Source organism: Ursus maritimus, unplaced genomic scaffold, assembly GCF_017311325.1.
Source record: "Ursus maritimus isolate PB19 unplaced genomic scaffold, ASM1731132v1 scaffold_19, whole genome shotgun sequence".
Classification (NCBI taxonomy): Eukaryota; Metazoa; Chordata; class Mammalia; order Carnivora; family Ursidae; genus Ursus; species Ursus maritimus.
In genome coordinates, this window is record NW_024424341.1 from 25,574,926 (window position 1) to 25,587,268 (window position 12,343).

General features: G+C 41.1%; 1 non-coding gene across 1 annotated transcript; it reads left to right on the forward strand.

Annotated features, from left to right (window-relative positions):
* Positions 1-1,231: 1,231 nt before the first annotated feature.
* TRNAK-UUU lies at positions 1,232-1,304 on the forward strand. Its single transcript has one exon. It is a non-coding gene; the product is annotated as a tRNA-Lys (tRNA).
* Positions 1,305-12,343: the final 11,039 nt, after the last annotated feature.

Genomic DNA, 12,343 nt, shown 5'->3' on the forward strand with positions numbered 1-12,343 from the left:
TTGGGATCGTGTGACTCAAGAAAATCATTCCATGGCTTTCATTTTTAGAGGATGTTCTCCCGTTTGCCCAGCATCTTCCAGCCAGTGCCAGCTAAGCCATTTTATTCCTACAGGAATCACTTAACAACAGCATATTTGCATAGCAGTCTAGAGTCTGTGAAGGAAGAGATGGGATAGGAGGGCTCTCCAGCCAGCAGTTCCCTGGGTCCTTTGCTAATCTTTCTTGCTGTTGCTGCAGAATTATGTTCTATAACCCTGGAGGACATGGATCTTTCCCTGCCTTGGTAGGATCCTACCCAGAGGCAGGGGTGTTCCTGAGAATAAAGGGACATGGACCAGGCAACGCATGGGTGGGAGAGAGAATTAATCTTGGTGAATAGCTGGTCACCCAGACATCCTAGAGATGAGTTATAAATGTGGTATCATTGAAGAGGGGCCATCATTGGGTTCATTATCAGTTTTTGCTGTGTAAAACACCGCTTTCAAAGTTAGTGGCTTAAAACATCAAGTATTTATTTTTTTAGCTCACAGTTCCATGGGATGGCTAGGATGGCTGGACAGCTAGGGTAGCTCTGCTTGTCTGGACCAACTTAATTGATTTTTGTGGTCTGCTGGTGGCTTGGCTGGAGTTGGATGATCTAGGGAGGGGTTTCTCACTCACGTGTCTGGCAGTTGGCCAACTAGTTGTTGGTCTAAAAGGGCCTCCGCTGGGACTTCTTGTCTGTACTCCATGTGGTCTCTCCCTCCCACAGGCTAACCCAAGCCTTGTCATAGAGCAGCAGTGTCCAAGAGAATGAGAGCAGAAGCTGCAAGACCCTTTGAGGCTGAGGCTCAGATCTCACACAGCTCAATTCCACTACATTCGAGGAATGGGGAAATAGACTTATCCCCTTGGTGGGAGGGGCCACAAGGAGCTGGTGGTCATTCACAGCCTAACACAACTGGCAATCCCACCACTGATGTTCGAGGGTAGAATCTGCTTTGGTTGACTGTGCCACGTTGGACCACCACTTTCTCTCCTCAAGCCCCATTTTTATTTCTTTCATCACCTGGAAAATAAGAGACATGAATTAGATCATCTCTGAGGGCCCTTCTAGCTCTAAAATTTCATGATGATAAGAATTATCACTTAACAACTAGTATTTGGGGAAATGTAGAGAAGTTGGAAAACTTGTGCATTGTTGATGGGAAGGTAAAATATTACAGCCCCTATGGAAGACAGTAGAGGGGTGCCTGGCTGGCTCAGTGGGTAGAGCATGTGACTTTTGATCTCAGGGTTGTGAGTTCGAGTCCCACGTTGGGGATAGAGATTCCTTAAAAATAAAATCTTAAAAAAAAGAGAGAGAAGAAAACAGTTGAGGTTTCTTTAAAAAATTAAAAATAGAACTTCCATATGATCTAGCAATCCTTCTGGATATTTATTGAAAAGAATTGAAATCAGAATCCCAAAAATATATTAGCACTCCCACATTCATTGAAGCTCTAGTCACAGTAGCCAAGGTGTGGAAGCAACCTAAATGTCCTTTTATGGATGAATGGATAAAGAAAATGTGGTTTGTATACACAATGGAACATTATTCAGCCTTAAGAAAAATCTGCAATATGCAGCAACATGGATAAATGTAGAAGACGTGATGCTAACGAAGTGAAATAAGCCAGTCACAGAAGGACAAACACTGCATGATCGCACTTATGTGAGGTGTCTAAAGTAGTCGAACTCATAGGAGCAGAGACTATAATGGTGGTTGCCACGAGGACTTGCAAATCAGTGGGTGTAAAGTTTCACTCATACAAGATGAATAAGTTCTGGAGATCCACTGTACAACATTGTGACTATAGTAACAAAACTGTATTGTACTCTTAAAATTTTATTAAGAGAGTAGATCTCATAGTAAATGGTCTTACCATAATTAAATAAAGATAAAAACAAATGTAGCTTATATCTGTTGAGTGATTATCCTGTGTCAGCATGCTTTTAAGTGCTTTACAGGTAATAACTTACGACGTGTAATCCTCACAGCTATCCTAGGAGTCCCAATTTACAGGATAGGAAACTGAGGCACAAAATTGTTAAATAACTTGCCCCAGGTCACAGAGCTAGCGTAGCAGAGCCAGAGTATGAACACAGTTCCCTGACTCTAACACCCATGGTCTTAACTGCTAGGCTGTGTGGCCTGCCTGGAGCATCACGGTTCTTACATGAAGTATTGAGTAACAGCAGTGCATTAAAGATTATCTACCTTAATGCATTCCTGTGCTTTTAAAAGTTCTTTTCCTGAAACTCAAGTGGTTAAGCATAATTCTTCTTTCATCCTCCTTCTCTTATAACTTCATCCATCTGTCTGTCCTTTCATTGAACAGATATTTCTTAAATTCATATAAATATGACACTGTGTCATGACTAACAGTCATAGTAGTTTGGCACTTTGTGTTTTCACTCTTGCTTCAATTTCCTTTGCTCTGGCTTTTAGGTTGATAATATTATACCCATATCGCTGATGGAGAAGTTAAATGATAAAAGTATCATAAGACTGTTTATATTTCTGCTAAGAGATAATTATCCAATTGCAGTTATGCTTTTAGCTAACCTATTGTCCCAGAAAACAGATTTCCACTTTTGATATTTGAGTTAGTAATCAATACTTTATATTGAAATGATACTTTATTTTATGTTTTATAGTATTTTTTTAAGGCTTCATATGGTTCCAAATTTAAATGGTACAAGAAAGTTTATAATGAAAGCCTTCTTCCCTCTGTTACCCAAATGGCCCAATTCTCCTACCCACACTCAGTATTTTTTGGTTTTTGTAAGCTTTTCCAGAGCTATTTTATGCATTTTTCAGCAACTAAGACTAAACGGTTTCCCGTTTTAGTACATAAATAGTAACATACTGGATACATAGTTCTATAAATTGATTTTTTTAACTTAATCTATTTTGGAAATAATTTCTCAATCTTTTATGGATGCATAGTATTCAATTATATGGTTTTAAATAATGTACTTAACCCTCTTGATGAACCTTTAGGTTGTGTCTAACCTTTTGCTCTTAATGCTGCAATTAATTATTTTTACATAAATCTTTTAACAAATGTATAGGTATATCTGTTGCAGAAATTTCTGAAGGAGAAATCACTAGGTTAAAAGTTAGGTGCACCTGGGGCGCCTGGGTGGCACAGCGGTTAAGCGTCTGCCTTCAGCTCAGGGCGTGATCCCAGCGTTATGGGATCGAGCCCCACATCAGGCTCCTCCGATATGAGCCTGCTTCTTCCTCTTCCACTCCCCTGCTTGTGTTCCCTCTCTCGCTGGCTGTCTCTATGTCTGTCAAATAAATAAATAAAATCTTTAAAAAAAAAAAAAAGTTAGGTGCACCTGTAACAAAGAACACACCTAGCATCCGTATCTTGGTTTCTCAATAGCATTCTCCCCTCGAAGGAACCAGGGCTCCTTAGAAAATGGTGCACTGGGTGTTATATGCAACTAATGAATCATCGAACTTTGCATCAGAAACCAGGGATGTACTGTATGGTGACTAACATAATATAATAAAAAAACATTAAAAAAATTAAATTAAATTAAATTTTTAAAAAAATGGTCAGGTCCAGGACAGGAGCTCGGTAGACATGAGATGAATCTGGGACATCTTATGGTACCAGAAAGTACGGAAGTACTAAAGAAGAATGGGGTATATCAAAAGGACACAGAGGTCAGCTTGAATGAGTGTTCACTTTGGTCATCATGATAAATAAGGACAGTAACTCAATACAACCTACTAAATCTGAGTCCATCCTGATATAAACAGAACATGTCTGTAGTTACAAAATATCTCCCCAAAAGATACTTAATGACAAAGGGAAAGCGGTAACTTGGCAGATACCACCATAACCAAGTGATCAAAATGGCAGCCCCAGCAGTGGGGCAAACTGATACCAGGTGCACATTTCCGTGATGTGCTGAGGAGGACGCAGCATTACTTCCATGCCAAAAATGCATAGCTTCTATCTAATTATGGGGAAACGTCAGACAAACAAAAAATGAGGGGTGTTCTGCAAAATAACTGATCAATACTCTTCAAAAATAGCCTGAAAGACAACAAACAAAACAAAACCTGAAGAATTCGTCCATGTTAAACGAGACTAAAGAGACATGACAACTAAGTACAACAAATGACATTGGATCGGATCCTGGAAAAGGAAGAAAAATTCTTTCTTTCACTATGAAGGACATTTGTTGGAAAGTGGATAAAATTTGAATAAGCTATGTGGGTTATGTAATAGTATTGTATTGATGCTAATTTCCTAATTTTTTATAACTTTTCAATGGTTAGATAAAGGAATGTCTTTGGACAAAATTTTCAGCGGTAAAATCATTTTGGAAAGATAATATATATGTGTGTACATTTATAGATGCTTATAGATATATACAGGATGAAAGAGAGATGGAGGAGGGAAGAGAAGGAGAAAGAGATTGAGAATTATAATGCAAATATTATAAAACATTAACATTTTGACAATCTGCGTCACACCAAGAATTCTTTTCACTATTTTTGTGAGTTTTCTATAATTTTGAGATTTTTTAGGATTTTTTAAAGATTTTTTAAATATATGCACATTTGAATTTTGATAGATTTTGTCAAATTGCCTGCTATAGAGACTGCAAATACTCTCTCCCACCACTAGCAACGCATGAAAGTGGCACTTGATATTTACAAAATATACTCACATACTACACCAGAAGAATTTATTACTACTCATAGGAATAGGCAAAGGTATTTTCTCCATTTTACATAACTGAAGCTTCCAGCAGTGTAGACAATAAGAGGAGTGGTTAAGAACACAAGGTTTTGAAATAATAATTATATGCTATTTCGCCTAATCAGGCTGGCAAACATAAAGTTTGAAAATACTGAGCATTGGCAGGGATGTAAAGAAATGAAAACTCTTACAGTCTGTTGGAGGGAGTGTAATTTAGTGCAATCATGTTGTGGAGTGATTTGGCAATATTTAATACAGTTGAAGATGTGCACAGCCTGCAACCCAGCATTCGCATTTTGAGATATGTGTCCTGGAGAAACTCTTACACATACACGGCTGCACTCCCAGCCACGCAATTTGTGATGGTAACAATGGGAGACCAACTAAATGCCCACCAAGAGGGGAATGCTTGAACACATTGTGGCCATTTCCTACAATACTGTAATTAAAATAAAAGTATTAGAACTATAGTTTTACCATAGAAAAAAAAAAAACCTCAAAAACATGTTGAGTAAAGAAAGCAAATTGCAGAAGCAGATGTACCCTTTCTGTGCGTTTTTGGAGTGCTGTATATGGTGTGAACATACTTATGTGTAGAAGGAGTATGAAATCTTTCCCAGGGAGGATATGGTACCAGCTTCAATAGAATGGTTATTTGGGGAAAGGAAGTGAGAGGAACAGAGTGAAAATGTCTAAGAAGGAGATTCATCTGTATTTGTAACACTGTATTGCTTTAAAAAAAAAAACATATAGGGGCGCCCTTGTGGCTCAGTCCTTAAGCGGCTGCCTTCGGCTCAGGGCATGATCCCGGCGTTCGAGATCGAGCCCCACATCAGTCTCCTCCTCTGGGAGCCTGCTTCTTCCTCTCCCCCACCCCCTGCTTGTGTTCCCTCTCTCGCTGGCTGTCTCTCTGTCAAATAAATAAATAAAATTTAAAAAAATAAAGTAAAATAAAATATAGCAAAAGAAAAAAATAGGGAACAATGAATATGAGCCTTAATATTCAAAATCCTGGGCTCACATCTCTAATGTTTACCAGTTGTATAATATTGGGATGTTTCCTTAACACCTGTGGACTGCAGTTTTACCATGTGTAAAACGGGGGATGGTATTGCTTACTTTGCAATGCTGGTTTCAAGACTGAGTGTGATGTATATCCAGCTGTACCACCGTGTGCTAATAGGTGCTCAAAACTAGTGGTTATTATTATATCCAGTAATTCTCAACCGGGGACTATCTTGCCTCCCCTGCAGGGGACATTTGGCAGTGGCAATGTCTAGAGACATGTCTGATTGCCGCAACTAGGAGATACTAATGGCATCTAATAAGTAGAGGCCGGGGATGGTGCTAAACACCTATGATGCACAGGGTAGATCTCCCCACACACCAAAGAATTATGTGGCTTCAAAGCTCAGTAGGGTCGAAGTTGAGAAACTCTGCTATATCAAAGTGGCCCAAATTTGAGTCAGGACCTCCTGACTCCCAGTTGAGTGCTCTTGCCTCTACAACACATGATGGTATAAGACCACAACCTTTCTATTAAGTGACTTGTGTAGGTGGTGGTGGGTATTTACCCTCATTCTGGCCTATCAGCTTACCATTGGGTAAAAATACACTACTGAGCAGAACAACTGCCTGGCGTATAAAAGGTCCTCATAAATATTTATTAAATAATGAACAAGTCAGTGGATGAGGGCAACCTCTTAAATTGTGAAGATTTAGTCACTATTCTTGGCACAATTTCTCTGATTCCCCATTCATTTGAAATGAGGGTCTACTCAGTTTTCATTTTTATATATAAAGAGAAGAACTAGAAAACAAGTGAGTGAGAAGTTCTCAGAGCCTGGTAGCCCATATCTGAGGGGTCTCCAAACAACTATGGACTAATGTTCCAGCATCCCTTGTCAAGACGCATCTGGAATTTGCTGAGACACAGAACCCTTCAGCTTCAATTTACCATGGCCACATGAAGTAAAGTGAAAAATTAACCTAAAGATGAAGAGCATAATTATGAGACTTAAATCTCATTTGACTCTAGCACAGCTTATGGAAAGTCCTTATTATGTTAATGCAACATCAGGAATAAATGCAATCTCTTGCAACTGTTTACTCTGTTTTGTCCCAGGCACTGATTTGGGGGAACCCAGATATCGTGGTTGTTCAGAGGACAACTATGAGTCCCTTCCGTCATCTTCTTCACCATTGATTTTCGAGAGGGTGAGTACCATTTCCTTCTGAATATTTGCTTCGGCAGCGCTGAAGCTCTCACCAATTGCTTCAAAGGATACACAATTCTTAAAAATAATTCAGACATATTCTAATTTCTACTTATGTGCGTATATATCCAACTGCACCTAAAAGAGAGGTGTTTCCACAAACCATATGGTATAGTAAATGCAAAAGGCACAGTCACTAGTCTTTGCTTCTAGTCCTGACTTTCCACCTTTACCCGGCTGAGTGACCTTGAGAAGGTTACCTAAGCCCTCAATTTCCTCTCATCTGCAAAATGAGAGGTTTGGGCTGGATTATTTGGAAGGTATTTCTCTAAACTTCTTAATATCACACCCTAAGGAAGATTGAAAGGCAGTGATTTAAAGCAGTGACTTCCAAAATAGGATGGGCAATACATCTGCTTCTATCACTGAAGTGCTTGCTGAAAATGTACATTTCTCAAGTCCTATCCCAGACCTGCCAAGTCAGAATCTCTGTGGCTAAAGAACAGAAATCTGCCTTTTTAAGAAACTCCTCAGGTAACTGTATGTACAATAATGTTTGAGAAGCACTGTCCTAACCACTGTAAACATCATTATGTTTATGTGGGATGTGATGAGCTAGGTCTGGGCCAGGCAGCAAGTGGCTGGAATCACTTGCATTCATAAAAGAATTAACAAGGTCGGCATCTGGTGGCGGTTTTATCTTTTGTTTCTTGGCTGTGTACCTTGCCTTTTGGCTCAGTCCTCCCCTCAACACTTCACTGGCCAAATCTAGGTGTCTTACATGGGTTCCTTGGCTCTCCTCCCCTTGGCTGCAGCTGAATGAGAGTAAAATCCTTTTGGAAATGACCACTAAAGGATAGCATCTCCTCTAGACTCCATTCAAAATGTGATCTTGTTTGCATGCGTCATTCCCAGAGATGTCAGAGGTATTGCCTCCCCCTCTTACGGTGGCTTTGCCATCAGTCTTTTGCTCTAGAGGGCTGGGCTTTGCTCCCAAGGATGTCATCACTATGAAATGACTAAGGGGATATGGATGGAAGTCAGTCATGTTCATGTGTAGAACCAAGATGGCAGACTTCTAGAGAGAAGGGGGCTGTGCCCAGAGATCCCAAATCAGACAGCCCAGATCATGCTCAGAGCTCTGGACTGTGAGTCAGAAAAGCGTTCGACTGTGCTGTAGTCCGGTTCAGTTGCCAGAACAGCATCTGTGGCATTTCAGGCTTTCTAGGTCGTGTGCCTAAACTCTCAAGGAGTCGCAAGCAGCCCCAAAGAGACTTATATCTTCACGGAAAACTAAATCCTGGCTTTGAAATACAAACAGGGTCTCCCAGTACTGCCTGCACAGACTGCCCCCCAGGACCAGTCTAATTGCTCAGTGCGTGACTGTTGCTCTTCTCTGAAGCTTCACCAGATACTATTTTCTGGCATCAAATAAAGGGAAGTGGAGCTTTAAGAACATAGTGTTCCTGCTGTCTGCTGTGGGTCAGATATAAAACTCTCCTCCCAAATCACAGGCAAGGCACTGGATGTGATGTGTCAGGTAAAGTACTAACAAGTGCCCCTTCATGAGAGAACTACTCGCGCATAGAGAGCATTCCAGACAGCACCCACTGCTGGCCGGGGGTGGATGTGGGCTTTATTTGATTTGGGGTTGATTTATTTGTTTGCCTTGCTTCTAGAACAGCATAAGTTGGATTTCATGTCTCGAATACTGAATCCAATACTTTTAGGTTCACTGACTTGTTGTTATGTAGCATTTATGAAGTATATGTCAATGCACTTGGCGCTTTACAATGACTCATAAAAAGGCATGGTCTTGGCTGCTGAGCATACAGTTGCTACCAGTTGAGTTACTGCCTAGGTGAAAAGGATCACAGGACAGATCTGGGTATCCTTTGCCCAGAAAACAACTATATATCCGGGTTCCTTGTTGCATGTTAATCCAAACAGAGGTGTGGTAGCTGCTGCTGCCATTTTGATATCAGTATCCTAATGCAGTAGATGCAGCATATAGTTCCTGACGCTTCGGAAAAGCTGGGCAGACATGGATGGATGGATGGATGGATGGATGGATGGATGGATGGATGGATGGGGAGCTGTCTCCTCAGTGGACATATGTCATTTCCTATTTGTCCCTCCACCTAATGACTTTATCAATGCATTTAAAACCTTGTGGTTATGGAGCTGCTTGACTTGGAAGGGAACTGTTACTTAAGTGGCCTTTTGCAATGGAGAGGAGATTAATATATCTGTGATGTGAACAGAAACATAATGAGAAACAGATTACCCCAAATCATATGAACTTGTTAACAATATTATATCAATATCAATTTCTTGGTTTTAATTATATAAGATGTTATCACTGGAGAAAGCAGGGTGAAGGGTATAGGGGAAATCTCTGTACTATTTTTGCATCTCCCTGTGAGTCTATAATTTGAAAAAGAGTTGCACGAACGTCATCTACACATCTTCGTAGCCACCTCATTGCCTACATCTTGCATTCACTAGGCCCTCCACTAATAATAGCAAGCCCAAGTGTGTCCATTCAGGACTTCCAAAAAAGCAGAAGCTAAAATAGAATTAGACATGTGAGATATTTATTGGGGGAAATGCCTGGGAAGCATAAAGTGAGAGGGAGTCAGGCAGGAAGAATCTTCAAACTGCCAGGCAGTTCTAACACCTGTGAAAGGAGAGAGGGAGGAGGAATTGGGAAGGAAGAGCCTCAGACTGCAGAGAGGTCAGAGAAAAATTTCACCCAAGCCAACTGAACTTGGTCCCTGAGCAAACTTAACTGTGAGAATAGTCCCACACGGGAAAGGGTGGCCCATTGCAGTACCTCCACCAAGTTCAGTCCTCACTGGAGCAGCCTGGAAACAGCCTGGCCTGGAAGAAATATTGGGTGAGTCCAAAGGTGCAAAGACTACGGGAAGCTATCCGTCAGCTATGCTTGCAGAGCAGGTTATCTTAAAGGGAGAGCTGAGCTGGTATGATGATACCAGGCAATGTTTTTCTCCCAGTTCTCTGGCCTTTCTGTCCAGTCCTTAGTGACCTTGACCTCTTGTCCCTCAGTTGGACACATATTCTGACTCCCAAACCAGACTGAACTCCACTGTCTGCTGCTTCTACATATATGCTCCCTGCAGTCCAGGGCAGTTTTTAAAAAGTCGTAGAACTGAGCTAGTTGATTCGCCATATGTGTCATCCCACATCGTGTGGCCCTCATTCCCCCAGTATCTTTTACTGTCGTTCTCCTCTTGACTCCATGTCGCACTGCTCACTGTGTTTGTTGCAACCCTGTTGCACTTTGATCGAGTACTTCCATGCTGCCTGAGCTTTGGCTGTTTGCTGGATGGCCTTCCCCCATGAGCTCCCTAAGGGCTCCTCCTCTCACCATCTCCACATCTATAGCTTTCTTCATCCTCTCCTCCTTCCTTTAAATGTTGGAGGAAAGGCCCTTCTCCTCCAATGCCTACTCTTATGGCATGTCTTCCACGATCTTTCGCCCTGTCTGTCACCCCCTCGCTCTCCAGATGTTCTCCTCCTTTGGCTTCTAGGCCATGCTGCTCTCAATTCTCTTCCTATCTGTCTGACTTGATCCTTTCTGACGTCTTACTGCCTCTAAATGTAAATGTTCCCCCAGGATTCTGTCTTTATCACTCTTGATTTGACTCTACATTCTCCCTTGAGTTCTCCTCCATTTCCATGATTTTGACTCTCCATGCTCTGTAGAAGCTCTAGGTACCCACTCTAACTCCCCTCTCCAATTCAAGTTCCTCAACAGTGTCCCTATGCATCTTGCCAGAGCTTTAAATTTTGTGCCTGCACTTCCCTCCCAGATGCTTTTCTCCTCCCAGCTTTCCCATTTCTCTTCATGAGACCCCATTCTGTCACTCACCCGGATTGGAATCTTGGAGTCAACTTGACCTCTCATATCCGTCCCTCTGGCCTTCCTCTGTAGACCCTTTCCTAGCCTCTCCATGCCCACAGTCACTGCCCTCGCTCCAGCCCTCACTACCTTTCCTGTGGGTTCCTATAGACATCTCTAAAGTGGCCTTTCCACCTTGAGTCTTCGCTCCTTCCAGGCCATAATAATTCACCAACGGCAGTTTTATTTCCCTAAAAGCATAGCTTTCATTATATTCCTTTTGTGCTGAAAAACCTTTGACGACTCTACATTGTGTACTCAACTCCTTCCTGCCTGGTAGCTAAAAATAATCTCCTCCCAACTAAACTGCCATGATATTTTTTTCCAAATGCCTTTCTTTTAGCACTTATTATTAACTGATTACTAAACAGGCGAATTCTCCCAGCTCCGTGCCCCACTCCTCACTGAACCCCAAAGAAATAAAGGGGTGTGTGTGTGTGTGTGTGTGTGTGTGTGTGTGTGTTATTCTTGTTCCTAACCTCTTTGTCTATGTTTTCACTTGGAGCAACCTAGAAGGGTGCCTCCTAGAAGGGACACGAGACTAAAGCATTCTGTTGGGTTCTACTCTTAAATAGTGTGGTGACTAAGAGCGAGGCTCTGGGATCCATTTGCTTGGGTTCAAATCCTATAACCTTTGCACATATACTTTACCTCGCTTGAGTCTTAGTTTCTTCATCTATAAAATAGGCTAATAATTGTATATGTGCCATAGAATTATAATGATGACTACCTCAAGTAATGCACATAACAGCCTTAGAACCATGTTTGGCACCTAACAGCGCTCAGTGTTAGCTATTGTTATTACCATCATCATTATTGTTTTATCATGCTTGCAGCATGACATTATCCACAGCTTAATTAGTCACTGTTTGGCACAAGAGACTAACTTGGGAATTATATACAACTGGTGAATTAATATCCTGAGTACTTCCACTAAGACATCAGGCTAATAATTTTTGGTACTTTAGATAACCCATGATGGGTCCCAAAGGATCCTGAAACCAAGAGTCTACATTTTTCCTAGTAAGAATGGATTTTTTTTTTTTAACTTTTAGCTCTCCATAGTTTAATGTAGCAGCTTCCAGTACTGGACAGTGGTAAGCTGAGCTAAAGCAGGAAAGAAAGTCCTGTTGACACAGAAATCTGGTACCACACATATGAGATACCACACCTGATTAGGCTCTAAATGAGACCAAGGACCTGGCAAAGATGGCAAAAGATAAAATGTCGGAAGAGGGAGGGGCTGTATTATAGAAAGTTTTAAAAAAAGCAATTCAAAATATCAAAGTCAATGCTAACAAAGGCATTAAAATGAGGGTTAAAACCGGGCAGCTAGATGGTTGTACAACATAGCAAATATAATTAATGCCATTGAATTGCACACTAAAAGTGGCAAATTTTATGTGTTATATATATACATATATATATTCACACAATAAAAAAGTAAATA